Below are 26530 nucleotides of genomic sequence, written 5' to 3' on the forward strand. Positions count from 1 at the left end.
ATTAATCATAATAAATTATGGTTGCCATGGCAACAATGATGCTCATAATGATAATTTTTATCATAATTAGCATATTAATCCTAATAAATGATGGTTGCTATGGCAACTATGGTCATCATTATGATGATTTAGATCATAATTAGAATATTAATCATAATAAGTGATGTTAGATATGGAAACCATGATGCTCATTATGATGATTTTGATCATAATTAGCATATTTGTCATAATAAATTATGGTTGCCATGGCAACTATGATGATCATTATGATGATCTTGTTCATAATTAGCATATTAATGACAATAAATGATGGTTTAAATGGCAACCATGATGATCATTATGATGATTTTGATCATAATTAGCATATTAATCATAATAAATGATCGCTTCCATGGCAACTAAGATGATCATTATGATGATCTTGACCATAATTACCATATTATTTATAATAAATGATGGTTGCCATGGCAACGATGATGCTCATTATGATGATTTTGATCATAATTAGCATATTATTCGTAATAAATTATGGTTGCCATGACAACTATGATGATCATTATGATGATCTTGATCATAATTACCATATTAATCATAATAAATGATGGTTGCCATGGCAACCATGATTATCATTATGATGATTTTGACCATAATTAGCATATTAATCATAATAAATAATGGTTGATATGGCAACTATGATGCTCATTATGATGATCTTGATCATAATTAGCATATTAATCATAATAAATGATGGTTGATATCGCAACTATGATGATCATTATGATGATTTTGACCATAATTAGCATATTAATCATAATAAAATATGGTTGCCATGGCAACTATGATGATCATTATGATGATCTTGATGATAATTAGCATATTAATCATAATAAATGATGGTTGCCATAAAAACCATGATGATCATTATGATGATTTTGACCATAATTAGCATATTAATCATAATAAATGATAGTTGCGATGGAACTATAATGATCATTATGATGATCTTGATCATAAGTAGCATATTAATCTCAATAAAAGATGGTTGCCATGGCTACTCTGATGATCATTATGATGATCTTGATCATTATTAGCATATTAATCATAATAAATGATGGTTGCCATGACAACCATGATGATCATTATGATGATTTTGACCATAATTAGCATATTAATCATAATAAATGATGGTTGCCATGGCTACGATGATGCTCATTATGATGATCTTGATCATAATTAGCATATTAATGACAATAAATGATGGTTGCTATGGCAACCATGATCATCATTATGATGATTTTGATCATAATTAGCAGATTAATCATAATAAATTATGCTTACTATGGCAACCATGATGATCATTATGATGATCTTGATCATAATTAGCATATTAATCATAATAAATGATGGTTGCCATGGCAACCATGATGATCATTATGATGATTTTGACCATAATTAGCATATTAATTATAATAAATGAAGGTTGATATGGCAACTTTGATGATCATTATGATGATCTTGATCATAATTAGCATATTAATCATAATAAATGATGGTTGCTATGGCAACCATGATGATCATTATGATGATTTTGATCATAATTGGCAGATTAATCATAATAAATGATGGTTGCAATGACAACTATGATGATCATTATGCTGATCTTGATTATAACAAAAATATTAATCATAATAAATTATGGTTGCTATTTCAACTATGATGCTCATTATGATGATTTTGATCATAAGTAGCATATTAATTATAATAAATTATGTTGCCATGGCAACGATGATTATCATTATGATGATCTTGATCATAATTAGCATATTAATCATCGTAAATAATGGTTGCTATGGCAACCATGATGCTCATTATGATGATTTTGATCATAATTAGCATATTAATCATCATAAATGATTGTTGCCAAGGCAACTATGATGATCATTATGATGATCTTGATCATAATTGGCATATTAGTGATAATAAATTATGGTTGCAATGGCAACTATGATGCTCATTATTATGATTTTGATCATAATTAGCAAATTAATCATATTAAATTACGGTTGTAATGGCAACCATGATAATCATCATGAATATTTTGAATATAATTATCATATTATTCATAATAAATTATGGTTGCCATAGCAACCCTAATGATCATTATGATGATCTTGATCATAATTAGCATATTAATCATAATAAATGATGGTTGCTATGGAAACTATGATGATCATTATGATGTTCTTGATCATAATTAGCGTATTAATGATAATAAATGATGGTTACTATGGAAACCATGATGCTCATTATGATGATCTTGATCATAATTAACATATTAATGACAATAAATGATGGTTACCATTGCAACCATGATGATCATTATGATGATTTTGATCATAATTAGCATATTATTCATAATAAAAAATTGTTGTTATGGCAACTAAGATGATCATTATGATGATCTAGATCATAACTAGAATATTAATCATAATAAGTGATGGTAGACATAATAACCATGATGCTCATTATGATGATTTTGATCAAAATTAGCATATTAATCATAATAAATTATGGTTGCAATGGCAACTATAATGATCATTATGATGATATTGTTCATAATTAGCATATTAATGACAATAAATGGTGGTTTAAATGGCAACCATGATGATCATTATGATGATCTTGATCATAATTAGCATATTAATCATAATAAATGATGGTTGCTATGGCAACTATGATGCTCATTATGATGATTTTGATCATAATTAGCATATTAATCATAATAAATGATTGTTGCCAAGGCAACTATGATGATCATTATGATGATCTTGATCATAATTAGCATATTACTCATAATAAATGATGGTTGCAACGGCAACCATGATGCTCATTATGATGATTTTGATCCTAATTAGCAAATTAATCATAATAAATGACGGTTGCCATGGCAACCATGATAATCATCACGATTATTTTGAATGTAATTAGCATATTAATCATAATAAATTATAGTTTCCATGGCAACCATAATGATCATTATGATGATCTTGATCATAATTAGCATATCAATCATAATAAATGATGGTTGCTATTGCAACCATGATATTCGTTATGATGATTTTGATCATAATTAGCATATTAATCATAATAAATTATGGTTGCCATAGCAACTATGATGATCATTATGATGATCTTGATCATAATTAGCATATTAATCATTGCCATGGCAACTATGATGCTCATTATGATGATTTTGATCATAATTAGCATATTAATCAGAATAACTGATGGTTGCCATGGCAACTATGATGATCATTATGATGTTCTTGATCATAATTAGCATATTAATTATAAGAAATTATGGTTGCTATGGCAACCATGATGCTCATTATGTTGATTTTGATCATAATCAGCATATTAATCATAATAAATCATGGTTGCCATGGCAACCATGATGAGTAATATGATTACCTTGATCATAATTAGCATTTTAATTATAATAAATGATGGTTGGTATGGCAACTATGATGCTCATTATGATGATTTTGATCATAATTAGCATATTAATCATAATAAATTATGGTTGCCATAGCAACCATGATGACCATTATGATGATTTTGATCATAATTGGCATATTAATCATAATAAATGATGGTTGCAATGACAACTATGATGATCATTATGCTGATCATGATCATAACAAAAATATTAATCATAATAAATTATGGTTGCTATTTCAACTATGATGCTCATTATGATGATTTTGATCATAAGTAGCATATTAATTATAATAAATTATGTTGCCATGGCAACCATGATTATCATTATGATGATCTTGATCATAATTAGCATATTAATCATCGTAAATAATGGTTGCCATGGCAACCATGATGATCATTAAGATGGTTTTGATCATAATTAGCATATTAATCATAATAAAAAATTGTTTTTATGGCAACTAAGATGATAATTATGATGATCTTGAGCATAATTACCATATTATTCATAATAAATTATGGTTGCCTTGGCAACCATGATGATCATTATGATGATTTTGATCATAATTAGCATATTAATCATAATAAATGATGGTTGCTATGGCAACTATGATGATCATTATGATGTTCTTGATCATAATTAGCGTATTAATGATAATAAATTATGGTTACCATGGAAACCATGATGCTCATTATGATGATCTTGATCATAATTAGCATATTAATGACAATAAATGATTGTTGCCATTGCAACCATGATGATCATTATGATGATTTTGATCATAATTAGCATATTATTCATAATAAAAAATTGTTGTTTTGGCAACTAAGATGATCATTATGATGATCTAGATCATAACTAGAATATTAATCATAATAAGTGATGGTAGACATAATAACCATGATGCTCATTATGATGATTTTGATCATAATTAGCATATCAATCATAATAAATTATGGTTGCCATGGCAACTATGATGATCATTATGATGATCTTGTTCATAATTAGCATATTAATGACAATAAATGGTGGTTTAAATGGCAACCATGATGATCATTATGATGATTTTGATCATAATTAGCATATTAATCATAATAAATGATGGTTGCAATGGCAACCATGATGATCATTATGATGATTTTGACCATAATTAGCATATTATTCATAATAAATGATGGTTGCCATGGCAACTATGATGATCATTATGATGATTTTGTTCATAATTGGCATATTAATCATCATAAATGATGGGTGTCATGGCAACCATGATGCTCATTATGATGATTTTGATCATATTTAGCATATTAATCATATTAAATGAAGGTTGCTTTGGCAACTATGATGATCATTATGACGATTTTGACCATAATTAGCATATTAATCATAATAAATGATGGTTGCTATGGAACAATGATGATTATTATGATGATCTTGATCATAATTAGCATATTAATCTTAATAAATGATGGTTGCCATGGCAACTATGATGCTCATTATGATAAATTTGATCATAATTACCATATTAATCATAATAAATTATAGTTGCAATAGCAGTAATGATGACCATAAAGACGATTTTGATCATAATTAGCAGATTAATCATAATAAATGATGGTTGATATGGCAACTATGATGATCATTATGATGATGTAGATCATAATTAGAATATTAATCATAATAAATTATGGTTGCTATAGCAACTATGATGATAAATATGATGATCTTGATCATAATTAGCATATTAATCATAATAAATGATTGTTGCTATTGCAACCAAGATGCTCATTATGATGATTTTGATCAAAATTATCATATTAATCATAATCAATGATTGTTACCATGACAACCATGATGATCATTATGTTATCTTGCTCATAATTACCTTTTTCATCATATTAAATGATGGTTGCAATGGCAACTATGATGATCATTATGATGATTTTAATCATAATTAGCATATTAATCATAATAAATGATGGTAGCTATGGCAACCATGATGCTCATTATGATGATTGTGATCATACTTAGCATATTATTCATAATAAATTATATTTGCCATAGCAACCATGATCCTCGTTATGATGATTTTTTTCATAATTAGCATATTAATGACAATAAATGATGGTTGTCATTGCAACCATGATGCTCATTATGATGATTGTGATCATAATTAGCATATTATTCATTATAATTATGGTTGCCATGGCAACAATGATGCTCATAATGATGATTTTTTATCATAATTAGCATATTAATCATAATAAATGATGGTAGTCATGGCAACTATGGTCATCATTACAATGATCTAGATCATAATTGGAATATTAATCATAATAAGTGATGGTAGATATGGCAACCATGATGTTCATTATGATGATTTTGATAATAATTAGCATATTAATCATAATAAATTATGGTTGCCATTACAACTATGATGATCATTATGATGATCTTGTTCATAATTAGCATATTAATGAAAATAAATGGTTTAAATAGCAACCATGATGATCATTATGATGATTTTCATCATAATTAGCAAACTAATCATAATAAATGATTGTTGCCATGGCAACTAAGATGATCATTATGTTGATCTTGATCATAATTATTATATTAATCATAATAAATGATGGTTGCCATGGCAACGATGATGCTCATTATGATGATTTTGATCATAATTAGCATATTATTCGTAATAAATTATGGTTGCTATGGCAACTATGATGATCATTATGATGATCTTGACCATAATTAGCATTATAATCTTAATAAATGATGGTTGTTATGGCAACTTTGATGATCATCGAGATGATCTTGATCATAATTAGCATATTAATTATAATAAATGATGGTTCCCATGGCAACCTTGATGCTCATTATGATGATTTTGATCATAATTAGCATCATAATCATAATAAATTATGGTTGCTATGGCAACTATGATGCTCATTATGATGATCTTGATTATAATTAGCATATTAATCATAATAAATTATGGTTGCTATCGCAACTATGATGATCATTATGATGATATTGACCATAATTAGCATATTATTCATAATAAATAATGGTTGCTATGGTAACCATGATGCTCGTTATGATGGTTTTGATCATAATTAGCATATTAATCATAATAAATTATGGTTGCTATGGCAACCATGATGATCATAATGATGATCTTGATCATAATTAGCATAATAATCATAATAAATTATTGTTGCCATGGCAACCATGATGATCATTATGATGATCTTGATCATAATTAGCATATTAATCATAATAAAGGATGGTAGCCATGGCAATTATGATGCTCATTATGATGATTTTGATCATAATTACCATATTAATTATAATAAATTATGGTTGCCATGGCAACCATGATGATCATTTTTATGATTTTGATCATAATTAGCATATTAATCATAATAAATGATGGTTGCCATGGCAACTATGATGATCATTATGATGTTTTTGATCATAATTAGCGTATTAATCATAATAAATGATGGCTGCTATGGCAACTATGATAATCATTATGATGATTTTGATCATAATTAGCAAATTAATCATAATAAATTATGGTTACCATGGCAACCATGATGATCATTATGATGATCTTGATCATAACTAGCATATTAATCATAATAAATGATGGTTGCCATTGCAACTATGATGATCATTATGATGTTTTTGATCATAATTAGCATATTAATCATAATAAATTATGGTTGCATTGGAAACCATGATGTTTATTCTGATGATCTTGATCATAATTAGCATATTAATCATAATAAATGATGGTTGCTATAGTAACCATGATGCTCGTTATGATGGTTTTGATCATAATTAGCATATTAATCATAATAAATTATGGTTGCAATGGAAACCATGATGTTTATTCTGATGATCTTGATCATAATTTAAATATTAATCATAATAAATGATGGTTGCTATGGCAACCATGATGCTCATTATGATGATTTTGATCATAATTAGCATATTAGTCATAATAAATTATGTTGCAATGCCAACTCTAATGGTCATTATGATGATCTTGATCATATTTAGCATATTAATCATAATAAATGATGGTTGCTATGGCAACCATGATGCTCATTATGATGATTTTGATCATAACTAGCATATTAATCATAATAAATTATTGTTGCCGAGGAAACTATGATGATCATTATGATGATCTTGATCATAATTAGCATATTAATCATAATAAATGATGGTTGCTATGGCAACCATGATGCTCATTGTGATAATTTTGATCATAATTAGCATATTATTAATAATAAATATTGGTTGCTATGGCAACTAAGATTATCATTATGATGATCTTGATCATAATTAGCATACTAATCATAATAAATGATGGTTGCTATGGCAACTATGATGATAATTATGATTTTTTTGACCATAATTAGCATATTATTCATAATAAATTATGGTTGCCATAGGAATCATGATGCTCATTATGAATATTTTGATCATAATTAGTATATTAATCATAATAAATTATGGTTGGTATAGCAACCATGATGATCATTATGATGATCTTGATCATAATTAGCATATTAATCATAATAAATGATGGTTGCTATGGCAACTACGATGCTCATTATGATGATTTTGATCATAATTAGCATATTAATCATAATAAATGATTGTTGCCAAGGCAACTATGATGATCATTATGATGATCTTGATCATAATTAGCATATTACTCATAATAAATGATAGTTGCAATGGCAATTATGATGCTCATTATGATGATTTTGATCCTAATTAGCAAATTAATCATAATAAATTACGGTTGCCATAGCAACTATGATAATCATCATGATTAATTTGAATGTAATTAGCATATTAATCATACTAAATTATGGTTGCCTTGCAACCATAATGATCATTATGATGATCTTGATCATAATTAGCATATTAATCATAATAAATGATGGTTGCCATTGCAACCATGATATTCGTTATGATGATTTTGATCATAATTAGCATATTAATCATAATAAATGATGGTAGCCATGGCAATTATGATTCTCATTATTATGATTTTGATCATAATTAATATATTAATTATAATAAATTATGGTTGCCATTGCAACCATGATGATCATTTTGATGATTTTGATCATAATTAGCATATTATTCATAATAAATTATGGTTGCTATAGCAACTATGACGCTCATTATGATGATTTTGATCATAATTAGCAAATTAATCATAATAAATGATGGTTGCTATGGCAAATATAATGATCATTATGATTATATTGACCATAATTAGGATATTAATCATTATGATGATCTTGATCATAATTAGCTTATTAATCATAATAAATGATGGTTGCTATGGTAACCATGATGCTCGTTATGATGGTTTTGATCATAATTAGCATATTAATCATAATAAATGATGATTGCTATTGCAACCATGATGCTCGTTATGATGAATTTGATCATAATCAGCATATTAATCATGATAATATATGGTTGCCATGGAAACTATGATGATCATTATGATGATCTTGATCATAATTAGCATATTAATTATAATAAATGATGCCTGCAATGGCAACCATGATGATCATTATGATGATTTTGACCATAATTAGCTATTAGTCATAATAAATTATGTTGCAATGCCAACCATAATGGTCATTATGATGATGTTGATCATAACTAGCATATTAATCATAATAAATGATGGTTGCTATAGCAACAAAGATGATCATTATGATGATCTTGATCATAATTAGCATATTAATCATAATAAATTATCGTTGCTATGGTAACCCTGATGCTCATTATGATGACTTTAATCATAATTAGCATATTAATCATAATAAATTATGGTTGCTATGGCAACTATGATGATGATTATGATTATTTTGACCATAATTAGCATATTATTCATAATAAATTATGGTTGCTATAGCAATCATGCTGCTCATTATGAATATTTTGATCATAATTAGCATATTAATCATAATAAATTATGGTTGCTATTGCAACCAGAATGATCATTATGATGATCTTGATCATAATTAGCATATTAACCATAATAAATGATGGTTGCCATTGCAATAATGATATTCGTTATGATTATTTTGATCATAATTAGCATATTAATCATAATAAATTATGGTTGCAATAACTACTATGATGATCATTATGATGATCTTGATCATAATTAGCATATTAATCATAATAAATGATGGTTGCTATGGCAACCATGATGCTCATTATGATGATTTTGATCATAATTAGTATATTAATCAGAATAACTGATGGTTGCTATGGCAACTATGATGATCATTATGATGATCTTGATCATAATTAGCATATTAATTATAATAAATTATGGTTGCTATGACAACCATGATGCTCATTATGTTGATTTTGATCATAATCAGCATATTAATCATAATGAATGATGGTTTCCATGGCAACTATGATGATCATTATGATTACCTTGATCATAATTAGCATTTTATTTATTATAAACGATGGTTGGTATGGCAACCATGATGCTCATTATAATGATTTTGATCATAATTAGCATATTAATCATAACAAATTATGGTTGCCATGGCAACCTTGATGATCATTATGATGATTTTGATCATAATTGGCATATTAATGATAATAAATGATGGTTGCTATGGCAACTATGATGATCATTATGCTGATCTTGATCATAATTAAAATATTAATCATAATAAATTAAGGTTGCCATTTCATTTATGATGCTCATTATGATGATTTTGATCATAAGTAGCATATTAATTATAATAAATTATGTTGCCATTGCAACCATGATTATCATTATGATGATCTTGATCATAATTAGCATATTAATCATCGTAAATAATGGTTGCTATGGCAACCATGATGCTCATTATGATGGTTTTGATCATATATAGCATAATAATCATCATAAATGATTGTTGCCAAGGCAACTATGATGATCATTATGATGATCTTGATCATAATTAGCATATTAGTCATAATGAATTATGGTTGCAATGGCAACCATGATGCTCATTATGATGATTTTGATCATTATTAGCAAATTAATCATAATAAATTACGGTTGCCATGGCAACCATGATGCTCATTATGATGATTTTGATCATAATTAGCAAAATAATCATAACAAATTATGGTTGCCATGGCAACAATGATGATAATTATGATAATTTTGACCATAATTAGCATATTAATCATAATTAATAATGGTTGCCATGGCAACTATGATGATCATTATGATGATTTTGATCATAATTAGCAGATTAATCATAATAACTTATGGTTACCATGGCAACCATGATATTCATTACGATGATCTTGATCATAATTAGCATATTAATCATAATAAATTATGGTTGCCATGGCAACCATGATGATCATTATGATGATTTTGACCATAATTAGCATATTAATCATAATAAATGATGGTTGATATGGCAACTTTGATGATCATTATGATGATCTTTATCATAATTAGCATAATAATCATAATAAATGATGGTTACCATGACAACCATGATGCTCATTATGATGATTTTGATCATAATTAGCATATTAATCATAATAAATTATGGTTGCTATGGCAACTATCATGCTCATTATTATGATCTTGATCATAATTAGCATATTAATCATAATAAATTATGGTTGCCATGGCAACCATGATCCTCATTATGATTATTTTGATCATAATTAGCATATTAATCATATTAAATGATAGTTGCCATGGCAACTATGATGATCATTATGATGATCTTAATCATAATTAGCGTATTATTCATAATAAATGATGGTTGCTATCGCAACTATGATGATCATTATGATGATTTTGATCATAATTAGCATATTAATCATAATAAATGATGGTTGCCATTTCAATTATGATGCTCATTATGATGATTTTGATCATAAGTAGCATATTATTTATAATGAATTATGTTGCTATAGCAACCATGATTATCATTATGATGATTTTGATCATAATTAGCATATTAATCATCGTAAATAATGGTTGCTATGGCAACCATGATGCTCATTATGATGATTTTGATCATATATAGCATAATAATCATCATAAATGATTGTTGCCAAGGCAACTATGATGATCATTATGATGATCTTGATCATAATTAGCATATTAGTCATAATAAATTATGGTTGCAATGGCAACCATGATGCTCATTATGATGATTTTGATCATAATTAGCAAATTAATCATAATAAATTACGGTTGCCATGGCAATTATGATAATCATCATGATTATTTTGAATATAATTATCATATTATTCATAATAAATTATGGTTGCTATGGCAACCCTAATGATCATTATGATGATCTCGATCATAATTAGCCTATTAATCATAATAAATGATGGTTGCTATGGCAAATATGATGATCATTAAGATGATTTTGATCATAATTAGCAGATTAATCATAAAAACTTATGGTTACTATGGCAACCATGATGAACATTATGATGATTCACATCATATTTAGCATATTAATCATAATAAATGATGGTTGCCATGGCAACCATGATGATCATTATGATGATTTTGACCATAATTAGCATATTAATCATAATAAATGATGGTTGATATGGCAACTTTGATGATCATTATGATAATCTTGATCATAATTAGCATATTAATCATAATAAATGATGGTTGCCATGGCAACCATGATGCTCATTATGATGATTTTGATCATAATTAGCATATTAATCATAATAAATTATGGTTGCTATGGCAACTATGATGCTCAATATTATGATCTTGATCATAATTAGCATATTAATCATAATAAATTATGGTTGCCATGGCAACCATGATCCTCATTATGATTATTTTGATCATAATTAGCATATTAATCATATTAAATGATAGTTGCCATGGCAACTATGATGATCATTATGATGATCGTAATCATAATTAGCGTATTATTCATAATAAATGATGGTTGCTATCGCAACTATGATGATCATTATGATGATTTTGACAATAATTAGCATATTAATCATAATAAATGATGGTTGCCATGGCAACTATGATGATCATTATGATGATTTTGATCATAATTAGCATATCAATCATAATAAATTATGATTGCAATGGCAACCATGATGATCATTATGATGATTTTGATCATAATTAGCATATTAATTATAATAAATTATGGTTGCTATGACAACCATGATGCTCATTATGTTGATTTTGATCATAATCAGCATATTAATCATAATAAATGATGGTTTCCATGGCAACTATGATGATCATTATGATTACCTTGATCATAATTAGCATTTTATTTATTATAAATGATGGTTGGTATGGCAACCATGATGCTCATTATAATGATTTTGATCATAATTAGCATATTAATCATAACAAATTATGGTTGCCATGGCAACCTTGATGATCATTATGATGATTTTGATCATAATTGGCATATTAATGATAATAAATGATGGTTGCCATGGCAACTATGATGATCATTATGATGATCTTGATCATAATTAGCATATTAATTATAATAAATTATGGTTGCTATGACAACCATGATGCTCAATATGTTGATTTTGATCATAATCAGCATATTAATCATAATAAATGATGGTTTCCATGGCAACTATGATGATCATTATGATTACCTTGATCATAATTAGCATTTTATTTATTATAAATGATGGTTGGTATGGCAACCATGATGCTCATTATAATGATTTTGATCATAATTAGCATATTAATCATAACAAATTATGGTTGCCATGGCAACCTTGATGATCATTATGATGATTTTGATCATAATTGGCATATTAATGATAATAAATGATGGTTGCTATGGCAACTATGATGATCATTATGCTGATCTTGATCATAATTAAAATATTAATCATAATAAATTAAGGTTGCCATTTCATTTATGATGCTCATTATGATGATTTTGATCATAAGTAGCATATTAATTATAATAAATTATGTTTTCATGGCAACCATGATTATCATTATGATGATCTTGATCATAATTAGCATATTAATCATCGTAAATAATGGTTGCTATGGCAACCATGATGCTCATTATGATGATTTTGATCATATATAGCATAATAATCATCATAAATGATTGTTGCCAAGGCAACTATGATGATCATTATGATGATCTTGATCATAATTAGCATATTAGTCATAATGAATTATGGTTGCAATGGCAACCATGATGCTGATTATGATGATTTTGATCATAATTAGCAAATTAATCATAATAAATTACGGTTGCCATGGCAACCATGATGCTCATTATGATGATTTTGATCATAATTAGCAAAATAATCATAATAAATTATGGTTGCCATGGCAACAATGATGATAATTATGATAATTTTGACCATAATTAGCATATTAATCATAATTATTAATGGTTGCCATGGCAACTATGATGATCATTATGATGATTTTGATCATAATTAGCAGATTAATCATAATAACTTATGGTTACCATGGCAACCATGATATTCATTACGATGATCTTGATCATAATTAGCATATTAATCATAATAAATTATGGTTGCCATGGCAACCATGATGATCATTATGATGATTTTGACCATAATTAGCATATTAATCATAATAAATGATGGTTGATATGGCAACTTTGATGATCATTATGATGATCTTGATCATAATTAGCATATTAATCATAATAAATGATGGTTACCATGGCAACCATGATGCTCATTATGATGATTTTGATCATAATTAGCATATTAATCATAATAAATTATGGTTGCTATGGCAACTATCATGCTCATTATTATGATCTTGATCATAATTAGCATATTAATCATAATAAATTATGGTTGCCATGGCAACCATGATCCTCATTATTTATTATTTTGATCATAATTAGCATATTAATCATATTAAATGATAGTTGCCATGGCAACTATGATGATCATTATGATGATCTTAATCATAATTAGCGTATTATTCATAATAAATGATGGTTGCTATCGCAACTATGATGATCATTATGATGATTTTGATCATAATTAGCATATTAATCATAATAAATGATGGTTGCCATTTCAATTATGATGCTCATTATGATGATTTTGATCATAAGTAGCATATTATTTATAATGAATTATGTTGCTATAGCAACCATGATTATCATTATGATGATCTTGATCATAATTAGCATATTAATCATCGTAAATAATGGTTGCTATGGCAACCATGATGCTCATTATGATGATTTTGATCATATATAGCATAATAATCATCATAAATGATTGTTGCCAAGGCAACTATGATGATCATTATGATGATCTTGATCATAATTAGCATATTAGTCATAATAAATTATGGTTGCAATGGCAACCATGATGCTCATTATGATGATTTTGATCATAATTAGCAAATTAATCATAATAAATTACGGTTGCCATGGCAATTATGATAATCATCATGAATATTTTGAATATAATTATCATATTATTCATAATAAATTATGGTTGCCATGGCAACCCTAATGATCATTATGATGATCTCGATCATAATTAGCCTATTAATCATAATAAATGATGGTTGCTATGGCAAATATGATGATCATTATGATGATTTTGACCATAATTAGCATATTAATCATAATAAATGATGGTTGATATGGCAACTTTGATGATCATTATGATGATCTTGATCATAATTAGCATATTAATCATAATAAATGATGGTTGCCATGGAAACCATGATGCTCATTATGATGATTTTGATCATAATTAGCATATTAATCATAATAAATTATGGTTGCTATGGCAACTATGATGCTCAATATTATGATCTTGATCATAATTAGCATATTAATCATAATAAATTAGGGTTGCCATGGCAACCATGATCCTCATTATGATTATTTTGATCATAATTAGCATATTAATCATATTAAATGATAGTTGCCATGGCAACTATGATGATCATTATGATGATCGTAATCATAATTAGCGTATTATTCATAATAAATGATGGTTGCTATCGCAACTATGATGATCATTATGATGATTTTGACAATAATTAGCATATTAATCATAATAAATGATGGTTGCCATGGCAACTATGATGATCATTATGATGATTTTGATCATAATTAGCATATCAATCATAATAAATTATGATTGCCATGGCAACCATGATGATCATTATGATGATTTTGATCATAATTAGCATATTAATCATAATAAATGATGGTTGTTATGGCAACTATGATGATAATTATGATGATCTTGATCATAATTAGCATATTATACATAATAAATTGTGGTTGCCATGGCAACTATGATGCTCATTATGATGATTTTGATCATAATTAGCAAAATAATCATAATAAATTATGGTTGCCATGGCAACAATGATGATAATTATGATGATTTTGACCATAATTAGCATATTAATCATAATTAATAATGGTTGCCATGGCAACTATGATGATCATTATGATGATCATGATCATAATTAGCATATTAATAATAATAAATGATGGTAGTTATATCAATTATGATGCTCATTATGATAATTTTGATCATAATTACCATATTAATTATAATAAATTATGGTTGCAATGGCAACCATGATGGTCATTTTGATGATTTTGATCATAATTAGCTTATTATTCATAATAAATGAATGTTGCCATGGCAACTATGAAGATCATTATGATGTTTTTGATCATAATTAGCATATTATTCATAATAAATGATGGTTGCTATGGCAACCATGATGACCATTATGATGATTTTGACCGTAATAAGAATATTAATCATAATAAATAATGGTTTCCATAGCAACTATGATCATCATTATGATGATCTTGACCATAATTAGCATATTAATCATCATAAATAATGGTTGCTATGGCAACTATGATAAACATTATGATGATCTTGTCCATAATTGGCATATTAATCATATTAAATGATGGTTGCCAATGCAACTATGATGATCATTATGATGATCTTGATCATAATTAGAATATTAATTATAATAAATTATGGTTGCTATGGAAACCATGATGATCATTATGATGATCTTTACCATAATTAGCATATTAATCATAATAAATAATGGTTGCCATAACAACCATGATGCTCATTATGATTGTTTTAATCATAATTAGAATATTAATCTTATTAAATGATGTTTGCCATGGCAACTATAATGATCATTATGATGATCTTGATCATAATTAGCATATTATTCATAAAAAATGATGGTTGCCATCGCAACTATGATGATCATTATGATGATTTTGACCATAATTGGCATATTAATCATATTAAATGATGGTTGCCAATGCAACTATTATGATCATTATGATGATCTTGATCATAATTAGCATATTAATCATAATAAATGATGGTTGCCATGTTAACTATGATGCTCATTATGATGATTTTCATCAAAATTAAAATATTAATCATAATTAATGAAGGTTACCATGGCAACTATGATGATCATTATGATGATCTTGCTCATAATTAGCATATTAATCTTAATAAATGATGGTTGCCATGGCAACTATGATGATCATTAGGATGATTTTGATCCTAATTAGCATATTAATCATAATAAATGATAGTAGCTATGGCAACCATGATGCTTATTATGATGATTTTGATTATACTTAGCATATAATTCATAATAAATTATGGCTGCCATGGCAACTATGATAATCATTATGATGATATTGATCATAATTAGCATATTAATCAAAATAAATGATGGTTGCCATGGCAACTATGATGATCATTATGATGTTCTTGATCATAATTAGCATATTAATCATAAAAATAACGGTTGCCATGGCAATCATGATGCTCATTATGATGATCTTGGTCATAATTAGCATATTAATGACAATATATGATGGTTGTCATGGCAACAATGATGATCAATATGATGATTTTGACCATAATTAGCATATTAATCATAATTAATAATGGTTGACATGGCAACTATGATGATCATTATGATGATCTTGATCATAATTAGCATATTAATCATAATAAATGATGGTAGCCATGGTAATTATGATGATCATTATGATGATTTTAATCATAATTAGCATATTATTCGTAATAAATTATGGTTGCCATGGCAACTATGATGATCATTATGATGATCTTGATCATAATTACTATAAAAATCATCATAAATGATGGTTGCCATGGCAACCATGATGATCATTATGATGATTTTGACCATAATTAGCATATTAATCATAATAAATGATGGTTGATATGCTAACTTTGATGATCATTATGATGAGCAACTATGATGCTGATTATGATGACTTTGATCATAATTAGCATAATAATCATAATAAATTATGGTTGCAATGGCAACCATGATGATCATTATGATGATCTTGATCATAATTAGCATAATAATCATAATAAATGATGGTAGCTATAACAATTATGATGCACATTATGATGATTTTGATCATAATTACCATATTTATTATAATAATTTATAGTTGCCATGGCAACCATGATGATCATTTTGATGATTTTGATCATATTTAGCATATTAATCATAATTAATGATGGTTGCTATGGCAACTATGATGATCATTATGATGTTTTTGATCATATATTAGCATATTAATCATAATAAATGATGGTTGCTATGGCAACTATGATGCTCATTATGATGATTTTGATCATAATTAGCAAATTAATCATAATAAATGATGGTTACCATGGCAACCATGATGATCATTATGATGATCTTGATCATAATTAGCATATTAATCATAATAAATGATGGTTGCCATGAAAACTATGATGATCATTATGATAATCTTGATCATAATTAGCATATTAATCATAATAAATAATGCATCATATCGAAACCATGATGATCATTACGATGATTTTGACAATAATTAGCATGTTAATCATAATAAATGATGGTTGTTAGGGCAGCTATGATGATCATTATGATGATCTTGATCATAATTAGCATATTAATCATAATAAATTATGGTTGCTATTGCAACCTTGATGCACATTATGATGATTTTTATCATAATTAGGATATTAACCATAATAAATGATGGTTGCCATAGCAACCATGATGATAATTATGATGATCTTGATCATAATTAGCATAATAGTTATAATAAATTATGGTTGCAATGGCAACTATGATGCTCATTATGATGTTGTTGATTATAATTAGCATATTAATAATAATAAATGATGGTTGCCATGGCAACCATAATGATCATTATGATTATTTTGACCATAATTAGGATATTAATCATTATGATGATCTTGATCATAATTAGCATATTAATCATAATAAATAATGATTGCTATATTAACCATGATAATCGTTATGATGGTTTTGATCATTATTAGCATATTAATCATAATAAATTATGGTTGATATGGCCACCATGATGATCATTATGATGATCTTGATCATAATTAGCATATAAATCATAATGAATGATGCTTGATATGGCAACCATGATGATCATTATGATGATTTTAACCATAATTAGCATATTAATCATAATAAATTATGGTTGCCATGGAAACTATGATGCTCATTCTGATGATCTTGATCATAATTTAAATATTAATCATAATAAATGATGGTTGGTATAGCAACCATGATGCTCATTATGATGATTTTGATCATAACTAGCATATTAATCATAATAAATGATTGTTGCCGAGGAAACTATGATGATCATTATGATGATCTTGATTATAATTAGCATATTATTCATTATAAATGATGGTTGCTATGGCAACCATGATGCTCATTGTGATGATTTTGATCATAATTAGCATATTAATTAATAATAAATGATGGTTGCTATGGTTACTAAGATGATCATTATGATGATCTTGATCATAATTAGCATAATAATGATAATAAATTATGGTTGCTATGGTAACCATGATGTTCATTATGATGACTTTAATCATAATTAGCATATTAATCATAATAAATGATGGTTGCTATGGCAACTATGATGCTCATTATGATGATTTTGATCATAATTAGCAAATTAATCATAATAAATGATGGTTACCATGGCAACCATGATGATCATTATGATGATCTTGATCATAATTAGCATATTAATCATAATAAATGATGGTTGCCATGAAAACTATGATGATCATTATGATAATCTTGATCATAATTAGCATATTAATCATAATAAATAATGCATCATATCGAAACCATGATGATCATTACGATGATTTTGACAATAATTAGCATGTTAATCATAATAAATGATGGTTGTTAGGGCAGCTATGATGATCATTATGATGATCTTGATCATAATTAGCATATTAATCATAATAAATTATGGTTGCTATTGCAACCTTGATGCACATTATGATGATTTTTATCATAATTAGGATATTAACCATAATAAATGATGGTTGCCATGGCAACCATGATGATAATTATGATGATCTTGATCATAATTAGCATAATAGTTATAATAAATTATGGTTGCAATGGCAACTATGATGCTCATTATGATGTTGTTGATCATAATTAGCATATTAATAATAATAAATGATGGTTGCCATGGCAACCATAATGATCATTATGATTATTTTGACCATAATTAGGATATTAATCATTATGATGATCTTGATCATAATTAGCATATTAATCATAATAAATAATGGTTGCTATATTAACCATGATAATCGTTATGATGGTTTTGATCATTATTAGCATATTAATCATAATAAATTATGGTTGATATGGCCACCATGATGATCATTATGATGATCTTGATCATAATTAGCATATAAATCATAATGAATGATGCTTGATATGGCAACCATGATGATCATTATGATGATTTTAACCATAATTAGCATATTAATCATAATAAATTATGGTTGCCATGGAAACTATGATGCTCATTCTGATGATCTTGATCATAATTTAAATATTAATCATAATAAATGATGGTTGCTATGGCAACCATGATGCTCATTATGATGATTTTGATCATAACTAGCATATTAATCATAATAAATGATTGTTGCCGAGGAAACTATGATGATCATTATGATGATCTTGATTATAATTAGCATATTATTCATTATAAATGATGGTTGCTATGGCAACCATGATGCTCATTGTGATGATTTTGATCATAATTAGCATATTAATTAATAATAAATGATGGTTGCTATGGTTACTAAGATGATCATTATGATGATCTTGATCATAATTAGCATAATAATGATAATAAATTATGGTTGCTATGGTAACCATGATGTTCATTATGATGACTTTAATCATAATTAGCATATTATTCATATTAAATTATGGTTGCCATAGCAATCATGATGCTCATTATAAATATTTTGATCATAATTAGCATATTAATCATAATAAATTATGGTTGCTATAGCAACTATGATGCTCATTATGATGATTTTGATCATAATTAGCATATTATTCATAAAAAATGATTGTTGCCAAGGCAACTATGATGATCATTATGATGATCTTGATCATAATTAGCATATTACTCATAATAAATGATGGTTGCAATGGCAATTATGATGCTCATTATGATGATTTTGATCCTAATTAGCAAATTAATCATAATAAATGACGGTTGCCATGGCAATTATGATAATCAACATGATTATTTTGAATATAATTAGCATATTGATCATAATAAATTATGGTTGCCATGGCAACTATAATGATGATTATGATGATTTTGATCATAATTAGCATATTAATCATAATAAATGATGGTTGCAATTGCAACCATGATATTCGTTAATATGATTTTGATCATAATTAGCATATTAATCATAATAAATTATGGTTGCCATTGCAACTATGATGATCATTATGATGATCTTGATCATAATTAGCATATTATTCATAATAAATGATGGTTGCTATGGCAACCACGATGCTCATTATTATGATTTTGATCATAATTAGCATATTAATCAGAACAAATGATGGTTGGTATGGCAATTATGATGCTCATTATGATGATTTTGATCATAATTAGCATATTAATCATAATAAATTATGGTTGCCATGGCAACCATGATGATCATTATGATGATTTTGATCATAATTGGCATATTGATCATAATAAATGATGGTTGCCATGGCAACTATGATGATCATTATGCTGATCTTGATCATAATTAAAATATTATTCATAATAAATTATGGTTGCCATTGCAACTATGATGCTCATTATGATGATTTTGATCATAAGTAGCATATTAATTATAATAAATTATGTTGCAATGGCAACCATGATTATCATTATGATGATATTGATCATAATTAGCATATTAATCTCGTAAATAATGGTTGCTATAGCAACCATGATGCTCATTATGATGATTTTGATCATAATTAGCATATTAATCAAGATAAATGATGGTTGCCATGGCAACTATGATAATCATTATAATGACCTTGATCATAATTAGCATATTAGTCATAATAAATTATGGTTGCAATGGCAACCATGATGCTCATTATGATGATTTTGATCATAATTAGCAAATTATTCATAATAAATTACGGTTGCCATGGCAACCATGATAATCATCATGATTATTTTGAATATAATTATAATATTATTCATAATAAATTATGGTTGCTATGGCAACCCTAATGATCATTATGATGATCTTGATCATAATTAGCATATTAATCATATAAAATGATGGTTGCTATGGCAACCATGATGCTCGTCATGTTGATTTTGATCATAATCAGAATATTAATCATAATAAATGATGGTTGCCATGGCAACCATGATGATCATTATGATTACCTTCACGCCGGGACAGCGCGCCTAATTTGTCGGCATATTAGATGTCGACAAATTTGACGACGGTTTTAGTGTTTGCGCTGGGAGTTACTGGTGCCGAGATACTCTGGTTTTTTTTTGCTGAAAGGGAGTTACGGTGTAGCTCAATAACCCGCTTGGAAGGCTTAATCTGAAAGAGTGTCGATTTCTCTTCATTTTGGTACCAAATATGACGGTATTTACATCTGGAAGCAGCCTAAATTTTTGGCTGTTTGACAACTGATATGGCTGTCTCTACCGTTGCACTCAAAAGTGGACTGCTTTCCGCTCGGATAGGTTTTGGCAATTTTGTAGGGATCTTAAAAAAATATCCAGCAAAAGTGACTTTGTATCTCAGGTGAGAATCGTATGATTTTTTTTTGACCGTTCATTGTTCATTTCTTGAGTAAAATGCCAGAATACATCAGTGTTGTTCTTAATTTTGTTCATAGCGCAATACGAACAACTGAGATGCCAAATACCAGTAATAAACGATTTGATGTGGCCGGTTATATGAGGGCAATGAAGGAGGCAAGACAACAGGCTGTTTGTGAAAACCAGGAACTAGCTTTGGAGTACAAGAGACTTGAGAGAACCCGTGAAAAGGTGCAGTAAATTTCAAAAATTGTGCAAAAAATATGCTTGCTTCCATGAATTAAGATTCAGTTCACAATATTTTAAAAATTTTTGTGATCTTTTGTAGTTGTTGAAAGCAAAAGAATTGACTTCTACTTTGTCAAATGAATTGGACAGTTTGGTGAGCTAACTAGCATCTAGCCAAAATAATTTCCTGTGGTTTGTTCGAATTGTTTATTATTTGTGTATTATTCTATTTGGGTTATGATGCCATTTATGTTGTATATATTATTCACATGATTCTCTTTACTGTCTTTCACCATGGCCATTTTGTATGTATTAGCATAAATGAAATTGAATGATTCCAGAAAAGAGCTTATACGCTCTCAATGGAAGAATTGGTAATCTCTGGACATGTTCAGACATCTGTAGATAGTTAAACCCCTTCCCCCTGAACATCGAAGGTTGGAATAGCCCCCTCCCAATCGGACATTTGTAAAAGACCAGAGTACAAATTTGCAGTGTGCATTTGTGAAGCATTAAAAAGCTGTATAATTGTTTATTTGGCAAAGGAACAGGAGATAAATGCTTAGCTTAAATAAATTACACTATGCAGCCCAGGTTGTAAGTGCATGTATTTTTTAACCATTAGTTTCTTACACGTAAACAGAGTTCAAATTTTTGGCCTAATGGAAGAACTCCCCTTCGCCTTTGACATCCAAAATAATTTTTTCTCGCACCCTTTTCAGACAGTGCAATTTTATTTTCTTAAGGGGTTATAGTCTTATCTGGAATGGCAAATTAACCATTTATTTTCTTGTAAGCAGTTTGAAATGAATCTTATTTATCACTTTGTTTGATTTGTAACCACAAAATCAGGCAAATATTAGCAGACTAAGATCCCGTGTATCATCTGAAGATGGGATTGCACCAAGGACAGCAACAAAGAGAAGGCATGAAACATTAGAAGCTTCCTCTGCTATCCATGGTGCAACAAAGGAAAACCTGAACCCTGCTTTTTATGGGATGTTTGACACTCTCCAAAAAAGGTGTAAAGTAGAAACTTTAACTGATTATGTTCTAAGCAATGAGAAATTAGCCAAGGCTGTAGTTTCTAAATATTACACTAAGCAGCTTGCAACATTTGAAAAGTCTAATGAGAATATCACACGAAGTATCGCTACATATTACTCGAGTGGGGTAATGGGCAAGCGCAAGTATCAGAGTGTAAGGCTTGGGCTCTCTATGAAGCCTAGAGAAGGAAAACAAGGAAGTAGAACTGCAATATCTTTATTTCCGGGTGGCTCTATTCCAAAGATACTTACATATAACAAACTTGTGAAAGAGCTAAACGAAATAGATATTGGCCAGATTTATGAAGTCGATCATGAATACGTTAGTAGCTTGGAATTAGATGCACCTGTAAATGGGGCATATAGAGATCTTGGAGAATACTTACCACGTCTTGCAAAATCTTATTTAACCACACATAGAAAGAATGCTTTGCAGTGGTATGGGAAAACCGAGGGTACTTTTATGTTTGCATAAGGTGGGGATGGTTGCCCATTTGGAAAGCATGAAAATGCATGCTCCTTTTTAGTAAGTTTCCTCAATGTAGGAAGAAAGGTAGCATCAAATTACGACAACTACTGCATTTTTGGAGCCAACTGTGATGAAACTTCTCCGGTTGTGAAAAAGTATGTTAGATCATTACTTCACCAGGTTGTAAATTTGGAGAAAAAAACTTTTCAAATTGAGAATTTGCATACAATCACTTTTAAATTGGAAGAATTGCCAAATGATATGAAAATGCTCGCAATGCTTTCAGGTGAACTCACCATCAGCGCCAAGTACTTTTCTCCGTTTGCTAATGTGTCCAAAGATGATGACACTAATTTAAGAGCATCATTTGGGCTAGGTCCCGAAAACAAATGGAAACCGTGGAAATACGAAGATAGCGTTAGTGTCGTCACTAAGGTTGAAGCGTTTAAGAAAAAAGTAGAAAAACAATCGATTGCTAGAAATACAAAGCGATCTAAAGTGACTGAATTTATTGCACAGCAAAAAAGTCGGCAGGAATTTATGCCTCTTTTAGATAAATACATCGACAAAGCTCACGTAGAGCCATTGCATTTAAAAAATAATGCGTGGCAGTATTATTTTCGAAATATTTTGAAAGAGGCTATTCGTAAATCTAGCTTACCAGCAAATTGTAAAAAATTTTCGGAAGTTCCAACCAATAGTACCTTTGCCAGGGTTCTTTTGTCTTTGCAAATGGAAGTAAAGGCCAAATGTCTTGCAAGAAAGGTTAAAAGATGGTTTGATGATACCCACGGATCAGGCCCTGATTTACAGTATAGATTTACTGGCAAAGATTCCCGTCGCCTCTGTCACAACTTCATGAGCCTTATCAAATCGCTTAGTAATAAAAATGATTCGAAGGCTGACCGGATAGCAGTTTTAGTTTTCGCTTTCATGGGCCAGAGGTTAAGAGATTGTGTTTCACTTTTTAATCGGTTTGATATCAAGGAAGCCGAAATAGATCAACTTTCGATTGCAGCTTGCGAATACTTAAGGATAAATGCCATGTTTGTACCGGATTCAGTAAACCCAACTATTTGGACATTAGGTCATGTTGTCCCGGTTCATGCACATCAAGTGTTCGAAAAGTACAAGCAAGGTCTAGGAGTAGTCACCATGGAAGGCCGTGAGGCAAAACACATTTTCCTCAAAAAATTAAGTGAAAATGCAACTTACCAAGGGCGTTGGCATCATATTTTCAAGCATGAGTTTATAATGTTAGTCTGGCTTCCAGAACAAGGTTTTAAGCATTCAGACAGTGGTTCCAAAAATGTAGCATATATTCCCAGTAAAGTAACAGATGATTCATTGTATTGTTATTGTGGGATATTAAAAGAAAATTATACTGCTGCAAAGTGTTCATTTTGTTCTGATCCAATAATGAGAGAAATAGAGCAAAGTGTTGCAAATGGAAAAATTGTTCCCACATTAAAAAGTTAGAAAGCATAATTACATATGCTTTCTTGTTCAGAAGGGATATTTTACTAATGGTTATAAAGAAGTTGTTAAAATCACTCTGCAACAAACAGCGGAGAATGTTATCTACTGTATATTTGTTGAAAAGTTTTTAATACAGTAGTTTATCCATACTTATTTATTAGTGGAAATTTTTATGCAATAATTATTAAATAACTGTTATATATATTGAAAAAAAGTTTAAAATTACAGTGCAGTTTTGTTGTTATTACTAATTTCTATACATGTCACATTTTAGGGGTAATTGTTGTTCTGTTTTAAATTTGAAAACTAACAAAACCCTAATTCCAACAGGAAGGTGAAACGACAAGATAGTCTAAATATAGTAACAACTATAGGCATACAGGGCTGATGTTTGCAGGGGGAGGGGCAGCCTGTGGTACCCCTAAAATGTGACTAATATCCACATTTCATAAAAATAAATTATAGCCCTCGTCAATTTTTGTCCCAAGATTAT

At 28.5% G+C, this 26530-nt stretch overlaps 1 pseudogene; it reads left to right on the plus strand.

The window, feature by feature from the left end:
* The first annotated feature begins 20730 nt into the window (after positions 1 to 20730).
* LOC114537988 lies at positions 20731 to 26037 on the plus strand (annotated as a pseudogene).
* The last annotated feature ends 493 nt before the right edge of the window (positions 26038 to 26530 follow it).

Source organism: Dendronephthya gigantea, unplaced genomic scaffold (assembly GCF_004324835.1).
Source record: "Dendronephthya gigantea isolate DGI-Jeju-01 unplaced genomic scaffold, DenGig_1.0 000171F, whole genome shotgun sequence".
Taxonomy (NCBI): Eukaryota; Metazoa; Cnidaria; class Anthozoa; order Malacalcyonacea; family Nephtheidae; genus Dendronephthya; species Dendronephthya gigantea.